We start from the raw sequence: 13,147 nt of genomic DNA on the forward strand, positions 1-13,147 counted from the left end.
AAGAAATAGCTCTTTAAGGTACCAACGTGTGCATTTGCACTTTCAAAACTTTACTGTGTCGATCTTAACTGGTTGCGTGTCTATTTTATAACAAGGAGTTTTGACTTTTTATGTGCACATACCATAATATTTTACAGGTGACATTCCAAAAAGTTTCACCAAAGTCATAGAGCATTAGACAGAGATCAACAGAGATATGACCTTTAGAGGTTATCAGGAGTACAACACTCTCACATCTATTTAGCCGTAACAGATGTGGTTTTTACTTTCAGAGTCGGTCTTTCCTTCCAGTAGCTCAGTCTTACCAGTTCAAAAGATTCCAACACTGGATCAAGTTCAGAAAATAGAAATATTTATACATGTACAGAAACAACATTTACATTCATGCTTTTGGGAAACAACATGTAAGGATTGAAGTCATTATGGATAAAAGTGTTTTCTAGATCTAGGAATTGGATTCAGTTTGGTGTTGCAATGCCATATTGAGCTTCAGGATTAAAAACGAGGTAACTATGATCATTTTAGTTGTATTTTAAAAAGCATAAAATGTGCTTTAGTAATGAAATGGAAAATGTTAATTAGGAAAGCTGATTAAAAAATAACAAAATGATAATAGACCTAATAGTTATGATATTGTATGCATTTAAAATGCATTTGAACTACTGCACAGGACAGAAGGAGGGATTTCTGCTTATATGACCAATAAAGAGTTTTACTAGGGCTCTGCAGTGATTAAAAAAACAATCTCAAATAATCAGCAATGTATAACTGTGCACTCACAACCCCAGAGATCTGGTCCCAGCTGGAAGAATAAATGGAATTCTACGGGCAGCAATGCACTGAATGACGGAGTGCAATATATCCCTTCCCTCTGTACATTTGCATGGTACACTTATCCATCTTCATGTCAGCTGTGGGGTTACCCAGGGTTCACACGCTAGCTTGTTTCTCTCCTCTCCGCTCAATAAATAAATCTCTGCTGCTCTCTGTTTACGGGCTGAATATAAATTTGTTTGCAGTCGATCGCGGGCCTGTGTGAAGGCATTAGAAATTGTATTTCTGTAATGGGTTTCAGCATGAGGAGGTGGGGATGGGGGGGTGAAGGGGGGGTGAGGCAGGAGTTGCAGAAGTGTTTGACTGCAGGGTAAGGGGAAAAAAAAAACAGGTGTGTGCACTGCTCCACCTAAATAAGATTATACACACTTTTTTATAGTCCAGATAAGATAAATTTGCTCGAGGCTGAATTTGCAATGGATTTAAACTGAATTTTAATGTTATTTACTCTCATTTTATAGAGATCAAATATTAAGGGTTTATTCGTTTCTCCTCATGCCATATGTTTGATTAGTATAAATCGTGAGGGGAAGCGGTGTTCAACACGCCTCCATGTGTTTTCTACAGACGTTTGACCTCACTTGAAAAGCTCCGGGTAAACAAGTCATCGCAAGCGTCCCCCCCTTCAGTTCCAAACAGCTTGTGTCCCATCAACACGCATGTTTTGCCAGGACGGATGACAGGAAAACAGTCTCGGTTTGTGTTCATAATAAGGTGAGGGAACATTTATTTTCCTTATTGACTGGAAAGGGCCCAAATAATACCAGCTTGCCACATCTGAACCGTTTCCAGCCACATCCTGTCATCTACTATCTATTATAACGCGTGCATGCGAAGCACATGCCTCTCTCTGTGCAGTAATTGCATGCATGTTCACCTCTCGGGCTCTTTATAACTGCAGGGTGATGAAAATACCAGCGCGGTACAGGTTAGGTTTCATTATGATTTGAATGCATCACTCTTCTCAGAGGGGAAGCTCGCTCTGATAACCCGATCTGTCTTTGGCGTTCCTCCCACCAAGCTGTGGGATCATGGCTATGACGTAGAGGTCGTATCATTGGCTGATTTTGACCTCTGACCCCTGTGACAGAGTTTTGGAATGATGACTCGCAGCCCTGGTTTAACCCTAGAGGACTGTCGGGCCTAATTATTTCTCATCTTTGAGCCCTGAAAATGCCAGGAGTGAGACGTTGCTGACAGGTGACTGTCACCACTGGCGGTAAGGTCATTGCTGCTAATGCAGAGTGGACCTGTCTCGGATGATTGGTTAAGGGCTGGTAATCTATGCACTTCCATACACCTCTTACTTTATCACTGGGGAACACGTCAGAGAGAAGAGGCAGAATGAATAGCGGTCTAGCCTAGAAAGCATTCGGAATTGAATTAAGAAGGTATTTTAATTGAGGCAGCCAACAGGATGCAGAGTTGCAGTTTGAAGTTGAAGTCAAATTAGATGAAATTCTAAGAAATTCATATGATTGTAATTTCATCAGGACAAATCTAAATGTTGGATTGACCTTGTTTTACAGCATTTATTTGAGGTGAATATCTTTTGTGGCATTATAGATGTCTTTACTGTCACTTTTGATCAATTAAACATCCTTGTATAAAAGTATTGATTTCTTTTTCTTTCTTTTTCTTTCTTTTTTTTTAAATCCTATAAACTTTCTTAAATCTTAACTTTTGAATGTTAGTGTATCATGGTTTTTACCAAATATTAAAGGGGTAGTTCACCCAAAAATGAAAACTAATAACTAAAAAATAATTACTCACCCTTATGTCGTTCCAACCCATAAGACCTTTGTTCATCTTTGGAACACAAATTAATATATTTTTGATGAAATCCGAGAGTTTTCTGACCCTGCATAGACAGCAACGCAGCTGATACGTTCAAGGCCCAAAGATAGTAAGGACATAGGTTAAAAAAAAAAAAAAAAAGTCCATGTGATCCCTAAAAAAAAAAAAAAAAAAAAGTTAAAGAATTAAAATGCATTTACTTTTTATACTAAGTATAGGTCAAGTCCATTAACATATTTACTGACATATTGCTCGAGACTTACTGATATAAAAATTGTAATTAAACTTTATTTGGAGTACTACTTGGAGTACACAATGCACATTTCTTAATATTTAGCCTAAAATATGTTTTAATGCCACTATTGATGAGGATTGTACGATCTCTAAATGCAAAATATTTAAAGGGCTCATCAGATTCAAAGTTTACTTTTACATGTCGTTTGAACATACAGTGCCCTCCACTAATATTGGCACCCTTCGTAAATATGAGCAAAGGTGGCTGTGACAATAAATCGGCATTGTTTATCCTTTTAATCTTTCATTAAAAAATTCACAAAATTCTAACCTATCATTGAAGTAAAACATTGGAAAGCAGGAGGAAAATCTCATTATGAAATAAATGTTTTTCCCTAGTTCATGTTGACCACAATTTTTGGCACCCAATTATTGCAACATCCTTTATTCAAGATAAGAGTTTTGAGTTTTCTCCTTTAATGCCTGATGAGTTTGAACAAGAGATCAGAGACCGTTCCTTTATACAGAAACTCTTCAGATCCTTCAGTTTCCCAGCTCCGTGCTGGTGCTTCTTCTCTTCAGTTCACCTCACGCATTTTCTATAGGGTTCAGGTCACGGAACTGAGACAGCCATGGCAGGAGCTTCATTTTTATGCTCACTGACAAATTTTTGTGTTGATTTTGATGTTTGATTTGGATGATTGTCCTGATGGAAGATCCAACCATAGCTCATTATAGAACTTCTAACAGATGCAGTCAGATTTAGATTTTTTATCTGTTGGTATTTGCTAGAATTCATGATGCCATTTATCTGAACAAGATGTCCAGGACCTCTGGCAGAAAAATAAGCCCACAACATTAAAGATCCAGCAGTATATTTAACCGTGGGCATGGGGTACTTTTTGTACCAAACCCATTTGGTGGGTTTGCTGCCAGAAAGCTCTTTTTTTTTTGTTTCATCTGACCACAGAAGCCAGTCCCATTTAAAGTTCAAGTCGTGTCTGAGAACTGAATGTGCTGGAGTTTGTTTTTGAATGAGCAAGGAGGATTTTTCTTAAAACCCTCCTGAACAACATGTGGTGATGTAGGGGATGTTTGAATTTTTTTTTAGTCGTTTGACCCCAAGACTCAACTAATCTCTGCAATTCTCCAGCTGTGATCCTTGGAGAGTCTTTGGACACTTAAACTCTCCTCCCCACCATGCATTAGGACAATATAGAAGCACATCCTTTTCCAGGCAGATTTGTAACATCTTTAGTTGATTGGAATTCTTAATTATGTCCTAATGATGGAAATGGGAATTTTCAGTGCTTTAGCTCTTTTCATACAGCCACTTTCTATTTTGTGAAGCTCAACAATCTTGTTCTGCACATCAGAACTACATTATTTGGTTTTAATCCTTGTGATGGATGATTAAGGGAATTTGGCCTTTGAGCTCCTCATTTTTATAATCCTGTGAAACAGGAAGTCGTGGCTGGACAATATTATACTCTAGTCATTCTAGTGTGCTAAATAAGTGCAAATATTAATGGGAATTAATAGCGTAACCAAATTTACGGTGTTTACTAGTTGTCGTAGCAACACTATACAGAGAAAAAAAGTGCGCCAAAATTCAAAAGCCTTTTGTAGATGTCGCTGAATATTTATTTTACCATAGTAAAAGTATATTTCTGGCTGAAGTAAGTTTTTCATCTCAGTTTTTAGTATTCATTCAAAATGAGACAAATCTGCTATTATTTTAATCTGCAATCTGTTATTTATCAGTTTAGATAATGTATTAATGCTTGGCAAACCAGCAGAAGACACTAACCAGTTTTATATTCCAGTCGCGCTGATGGGGAACGTTGTAACACTGCGTTACAATCTGCCCCGCTATTATTAAACTATGCTTTTCTATGACATTAGCAATGTAATTTTCACTATTTACTTTTATGGATTTTAAAAAGAAACCACAAGAAACAGGTGAATAAAGACTGACAGTTGATGTTTAATGTTGAGAAATTATTATTTCAAGAAATGTCAAAAGCATTTTGGCTCGTTTATGTGTCTTGTGTTCTATGAGAGCTGTGTTTGGAGGGAGGGGAGTGTTTTTCTAAATATCTGAATGTGTTTCATCTATTTGCGCAAATTGTTTTCAACTACACTGTATAGCTATGTTTTGCGATCATAGCCATCCCACGCATGGTTGCAGTGTGTTCATTGTGAACCTCAAAAATGAGACATTTTTTTTTTATTCTGAAAAAAACAACATTTTATTTGAAAAATGTAATAATTTTATTTTATTGACAAAATATTTTAGTTTGTCGTGTATATTTTTTTCATTCGATCAGACAACATTTTAAGATGTCATATGGTCATGTTACAACGTGCCCCTGGCATGTTATAATGTACCCCACCTACGGGGCATGTTGTCACTTTTAACTTCCTTTCTTTTGAGGTAAGTAACAAAAAACGCATTAGAAATTAAATCTTGTGTAAATACAATTTACACAAACTGAGAGATTCAAAAAGTGTTAGGTTGTGCCCCGCGCTCCCCTATATCCATCTATGTTCGTGCGAATCATTTGTGATCCTGCTTCACTTACAGCAGAAGTGAGTATAAGGTTTTTTTTTTTGTTTGTTTGTTTTTTTAATTAATCTTTGCAATTGCCTTTCCTAATAACTAGATAGTTAACAGCTTAACAGCTAAACCTGGCAAAAGTAAACACAGCAAGGCTCATCACTCCACAGAAGAGAGGGGTGGGGTGAGTTTAGCTCATTTGCATTTAAAGGAACATGCAACATAATGGGCTGATTTCTGCAGAGCTGATTTTGACAAGGTAAAAAGGGTATTTTTACACTGCCATTGAGAAATTTTAACCAAAGTATGTTATAGACTTTTCATTAGGACCCTTAAGAATCAACTTTTGGAAAATGGGCATCCGATGACCCCTTTAAAGTGTACCTAAAATATAATTGCAGTAGTTCTACTTTAGTGCAAACAAATGTACTTCAGTATATCTTTAGTTGGACTTCAGCAGTACTTCCACACAATTAAAGTTTAAAAGTTGTTCCAATTTATCAAACTTTAAATATACCAGTGTAGTATACTACAAGTACAATTGCATGGTATTTTCATTAAGTACATAATATGTAAATGTATTTGTAGTATACTTAGCATTTAGCAAGTGTATTTCAAGAATACTTTTGTGCACAAAGAAAATAAAAATAATGACAAATTCAACAATTTTGTCTTCCATGCATTCACGAGAACAAGCCAGAACTGGCGTCATGTACTCTCCTGAACCTGCATCAAAGACTGACACGGAAGAGAAGAAATTGTTAAATAAAGTTGTTATTTTTATTTTCTTTGCACACAAAATTTATTCTTGTAGCTTCATAATATTACGGTTGAACCACTGATGTCACATGGACTATTTTAACAATGTCCTTACTACTTTTCTGGGCCTTGAATGTGTCAGTTGCGTTGCTATCTGTTCAGGGTCAGAAAGCTCTTGGATTTCATCAAAAATATCTTAATTTGTGTTCCGAAGATGAACCAAGGTCTTACAGGTCTGGAATGACATGTGGGTGAGCAATTAATGACAGAATTTCCATTTTTTGGTGAACTATCCCTTTAAGCTGCACCACTGTTTTCAACATTGATTATTAAAAATGTTTCTTGCAGCAAATCAGTAATGAGGCTGAAAGTTCAACTTTAACATTACTGGATTTAATTAATAAATTGGGTTTTTTTACAAAGTGTTTAATCAAATAAATCCTTGGTGTGCAAGAGACGTCTTTCAAAAATACTAAAAAAATATTAATTATTTCAAATTTGTGTGTCAGTAGACAGACAGATAGCATTCATGCAGCTCAAACAGCAGAACATGGCATTAGCAACCCCAAGTTCTTGGATTTGGTTTCAAAGAAATGCATAAACTGACTAAATGCAATGAAAAACGTGAATGCAATGTATGGATGAAATGGATAAAGGCATCTGCCAAATGCAAAAAAAAAGTAAAGATGGATAGACAGACAAAGAGAAAGTCTCAGAGGGAAACACAAAAGGAGTTAGAAAGAGCAATACAGAAAAAAAGAGTGAAAAGGCAGACCATCAAGGAAGATGAAGCCATTGATAACATCAACGGCAGTAATTGATTGAGCACATTGCTGACAAGGTGATTGTTTAAACTTGCAGTGGTGCAATTTAGTCAAGCGGCGGCAAGACGACTCCGATAACAAAGCACACCAAGCACTTTTAGGGAGTTTTTAGACTTGGTCACTTCATGTGTTTTTATTAATAGCTATCTAATCATGAAAACATCAAGTGCCCTTCAAGATGCATTTGAGACAGATGCAAGAGGTGGAGGCGTTTTGAGATGCGTACAACATGCAGTCAAGTGTAAATGCTTCTGTTTGTTAATTAATCCCAAATTCCCAAACGGTTTAGGTTCACTCCATGCAATCCACATGTGAGTAAGCAATCGTGGATGAGACACATGCATCGAGCAACCGCGAATCGCAAACATCATTTGCCATATGGGACTAAGAGACTGTTCAACAGAAAATTTTGCTTCCCACCATTAGCATTGCCATTAAAGTGAACTGTTATATTTGCATATATTTGCATTCAGCATGATTAGATATATCCGTTTTACATAAAGACATTTGTGTGGCTAACAGTACTTTTCATTAAAGAAAGAGTTTTGGTATTTTGAATACAATGTATACAACTGCTTTTGAAATAAGTCTTTTATACTCACCAAGGCTGCATTTGTTTTAGGGCTATTAAATGATTAATCACAATTATCACATACAAAATAAAAGTTTGAGTTTGCCTAATATATGTGTGTGTACTGTGTGTTATTATTATGATTATCTAAATCCATCTGATGTTTGTCTTTAAAATGAGCATTTCTTTCTGGCTACTTTGTATATGTTTCTATGTAAGTACTGGTACTTCTGATTGAGCTGAGGCTGGAATTTAGCGAGTTTGAAGTAAAAGTATTTGATGGACGTATAATGTGTCAGGAGCATTCACTCACTATCATTATCTCATTTTTGACCGAGATGGCTTTTAGCTGGTTTTGCATTTGAACTCTTCACATATACTTGTAAATATTTCTAAAATATGCATGAATGTGTTTACATGAATGTATTTGTATTTATATATACATAATAATTACACACAGTATACACACATGTATTAGGCAAGCTCAAACTTTTATTTTGTATGCGATTAAGCGCAATTAAGCGTTTGACAGCCCTAATTTATTTTAATCCGAAATTTAGTAATATTGTAAAATATTATTACCATTTAAAATAACCGTTTTCTATTTTAAGATATTTTAAAATGCAATTTATTTCTGTTTATTTCTGCAAAGCTGAATTTTTAGCATCATTTGAAATCACTTTAATATGCTGACTTGGTGCTTAAGACAAGGTAGAAATGTTAATATTTGTTAATATTTTTGTGGAAACTGTAATACTTTTTTTTTTTTTTTTTTCAGGATTCTTTTTGATGTTCAGAAAGTTCAAAATATCAGCATTTAAATGTCTGTCACTTTTGACAAATTTAATGCCTGCTTGATGAATAAAAGTATTTCTTTCAAAAAAAACAAACAAACAAAAAAAAAACAATAATAAATAAATCTTACTGACCCTAAACTTTTAAACAGTAATGTATATAAAGTATTTAAAATTAAAATTAAATTTTCTTGATTTTCTTTTTCAATAAAGAATAAGCTTTTTTTTTTGTTTTTTGGACACAAATACGTATTTTAGGGATTTTGAATTCAAAGTATCTGTATCCCTTTCACTTTTTCTCTTCAAGAATTGCACTAATTTTGGATAACTGTCATTGCATTACCTCATGTATTTTGTGCTGAAGAGGAACCGACATTCTTTTAACTTCAGGGTTCTGCTTATTTTATTATTTTCTAGTGGACAGCAATATGGAGCTTCGCCACTTGTAATAAAACTTGCTTTTTGTTGCACAGAAAGTGACCAGGTGTGCGTTAATGGGATGCATTGCTGATTCTTACAATCACACAGAGATCCCAGCAGGCATGTGCCAAAACTGCTCCGCCTCGTCTTACCCGTTTACTTCGCTTAGTGTAGTATATGGCTGTAAGAATATGAATGCTTCCGGTCTTCACTTCCTACTTGAGCCCAGCAGGCAACAGCCCAAACAAAGTGACAATAAGCCATCTGTCATACGAGCGTCGACTGCTACACAGTCTCCAGTGCCTCCGGAGCTCCTTACTGGGGGACATTAGCAGGGTTAAACAGTCGGTAGGAAGGAAAGCTCTTGGAAGGCACAGCCATATGCTTCTTCTGCTCAGCCGCACGGTGAAAGAAAGCTGGGTTCTCCGTGAAGATCTTACGCGTTTTGCGGAAATCATCAGGTGATGATTAGGTTGGAAACATGCGATTTGATTAATCCTAAACGGCAGAGCGTATGTTACAGTAATTGTTTTGTAGGAGCCCTCATCAAGTTTGTGAGGCTTCTCATCTGTGTGACAGTCATCAGCCCCTTTTTCTCCATTTAATGTCACCAATCACCTTTAGCTAGAGCGTATTTAAAAAGCCATTGATCTTTATAATGCAGTGCTTTAATATGACAGTAACAGTTGTACGTGATGCAGGAAGTCAAATTGTGGAGATTGATGAGGGCTTGCAGGTGAATTATAATCCATCTACCTGAGTGATGCCTGCGCTGTGTTCCATACCAGCAGGCCGACAAATAAATAAAACCCACAAAGGTGACACTAGGAATTGATACTTAACAATCCCTCTGAGCAACAAGCACTAGGAGCGGCTTTGACTGAGAGGAAAACTCCCCCGGAGAGACAGAGAGCGAGAGAGAAATGGCAAAGCTGGGAAGGTTAATGGAAAAGAATGGACTGGATTTGCCAAAGGTCACACATACGGAGTCAGCACCTTGTTTATGATTAGAAGAGGTCTGAGCGCAGCTTGTGTTTGAGCCGCTTAATAAAGCGCTTTAAATGACTATTGATTCATGCTTCGGAAGGAGAACTATGAATCTACTACGTGGTGATTACCTGTGTAAGCATAAGGTCCAGCGTTTTTAATCCTTAATGAGAGGCTGTGTGCTAAAGTGTGGTCGCCGAGGTTGATCCTAGCCTTTTTAATTGGTACCGGGACCTATATTTCATTATAATAAATAATGTTGTATCTTCTAATTTCTAAAATTGTAGTCGGCCATGAGATGTTTGAAGACAAATTGTGAATTTTAATGGCCGGTGGACCATCTCTTATGCAAATTGACTGTAGAATTAATTGATTCGATCCAATTTCCAGATCCTTAACTAGATTGTGGGATTACTAACTAAATCTGGAATGTGATGTATGTACGGTGTCCTGTGGGCCGTGTGGTGCGGGGCCTTAACTGGCCGTTCCGCCGATTTTTCAAAAATTCCCAAGATGAACTCATTTGGAGCGTAGGCCGTAATCTCATTCCCTGCGCTGAATCGGGATGTGAATATGATGAGCGACTGATGGGAGTCTGTTAGTGCACTCAGTCTAGGTTAGTGCTGCGGATCAATGCGTGACCCTTATTAGGAAAAAATGGGGAATCTGGAAGAACTGACCTTTAGATGAAAAGAAATGGAATGCGAAGCGAATAAAAGGAAAGCAATATCCAGTTAGACTGGAAAAAAGGAAAGGTGTATGAGTGTAATTACTTGATGTTAATAATGAGGTTGCGTAGTTGTAATGATGATTTCCTCATGAGGATATTAATGCTGATAGGTCGCTATATGAAGAAAGTGTGCTTCTGTTCGAGTGTGAATGTGTTTGCATTCATAAAGTTGCAGAATTTATATGGTACTTTACGTATTTTGTTATATTTATCAATATAACCCAGATCTATGTATTTGTCTGATGCACCATTATACTTTAAAACAGAAACCTGTTTTCATTCTGTATGTATTGTGAACTTATATATTGGTGCCATATCATTGGTTATGGGCTGAAATTGTGAATTTAGGGGAATTAGTTTATATGCATTGTCTGATATTGGATATTTAATTGTGCATGCATATTTTTACATTTAGATGCCTTTGCCACCCTCAAATATAATCTTTAATAACACAAATACAGTCAAATGTCATTTTTAAAAGAATTTAAAATTTTATATCTGTCTTTCGTACTTTTGTCATGCTTAAAATCATTTTAAAACTTTTTTTTTAATTCACAAAATAGTAAATCAATTTTTTTCCAGTGCTTGTTTATACCTTAAAAAGTATATAATTTGAATATCAGCCATTTGTCAGTTCTAGCATCACAATAAATAGTGATATCAGGTAAAATGGTAATACTTTGCAGCAAGCAAAAAGAGATGATGTGACCTCATAGCTAACTGTTTTATAGCAATGCATCAGCGATGGATATCTGAGTGTAATTACTTGATGTTAATAATGAGGTTGCGTAGTTGTAATGAAGATTTCCTCATGATGATATTGATGCTGATAGGTTGCTATATGAGGAAAGTGTGCTTTTGTTTGAGTGTGCATATGTTTGCATACATAAAGTCGCAGAATTTATATGGTACCCTACGTATCTTGTTATATTTATCAATGAAACCCAGATTTGGCAGATGCACCATTATACATTAAAACAGAAACCTGTTTTAATTCTGTATGTATGTGTATTCCACTAATGAAATTAAAGATTCTATATTATGGATGAATGATACATTGGTGCCATAATTGGTTATAGGCCAAAATTGTTAATTTATCAGAATTATTGTATACTTAATTGTGCATGCATATTTTTACATTTAGATTGTCTTTGCCACCCTCAAGTATAATCTTTAATAGCACTAATACTGTCAGATGTAAAATGTATGTCTTTCATACTTTTGTGATGCTTAAAATCACTTTAAAACGATTTACATTTTTTCCCCAAAATAGTAAATCAGTTTTTCCCAGTGTTTGTAATTTTGATAGTATATAATTTTAATATCAGCAATTTATCAGTTCCAGCATCACAATAAATAGCAATATCAGGTAAAACTGTAATACTTTGCAGTAAGCAAAAAGAGATGATGTGATCTTATAGCTAAATGTTTTATAGCAATGCATCAGCGATGGATATCTGGGTGTAATTACTTTATGTTAATAATGAGGTTGCATAGTTGTAATGATGATTTCCTCAATGATACTGATGCTGATAGGTTGCTATATGAAGAAAGTGTGCTTTTGTTCGAATGTGCATGTGTTTATAAAGTTGTAGAATTTATATGGTACTTTACGTATTTTGTTATATTTCTCAGTGAAACCCAGATCTATATATTTGGCTGATGTACTGTTATACTACAAAACAGAAACCAGTTTTCATTCTGTATGTATTGTGAACTTGCTGTATTATGAATGATATATTGGTGCCATATCATTGGTTATGGGCCAAAATTGTGAATTTATTGGAATTAGTTTATAATGGATATGCATTGTCTGATATTGGGTATTTAATTGTGCGTGCATATTTTTACATTTAGATTGCCTTCGCCCCTCTCAAATATAAGCTTAAATGTCACTAATATTTCAATAACAGTCAAATGTCATTTTAAAATAATCCTAACTTTTATAATTTCAGTTATACTTTTGTGATGCCTAAAATCACTTTAAAACTATTTACATTTTTTTCCCCACAAAACAGTAACCCCCCCCAACTAGTGCTTGTTTATACCTTTAATAGTATATCATTTTAATATCAACCATTTATCAGTTCTAGCATCACAATAAATAACAATATCAGGTAAAACTGTAATACTTTGCAGTTAACAAAAAGAGATGATGTGATCTCATAGCTAAATGTTTTATAGCAGTGCATCAGCGATGGATATTGAGTGTAATTACTTGATGTTAATAATGAGGTTGCGAAGTTGTAATGACGATTTCCTCATATTGATGCTGATAGGTTGCTATATGAAGAAAGTGTGCTTTTGTTTGAGTGTGCATATGTTTGCATTCATAAACTAACAGAATTTATATGGTACCCTGCATATTTTCTTATGTTTAACAATGAAATCCAGATCTATATATTTGGCTGATGCACCATTATACATCAAAACAGAGACCTCTTTTCATTCTGTATGTAATGTGAACTTTTTCCACTAATGAAATGAAGTTGTTATATTATGGATTAATGATATATTGGTGCCATATCATTGGTTATGGGCCGACATTTTGAATGGATTATAATGAATATTCATTGTCCAATACTGCATATTTGTGCACGCATATTTTTACATTTAGATTGCCCTTGCCACCCTCAA

The sequence above is a fragment of the Labeo rohita genome, chromosome 23, assembly GCF_022985175.1.
Source record: "Labeo rohita strain BAU-BD-2019 chromosome 23, IGBB_LRoh.1.0, whole genome shotgun sequence".
NCBI lineage: Eukaryota > Metazoa > Chordata > Actinopteri > Cypriniformes > Cyprinidae > Labeo > Labeo rohita.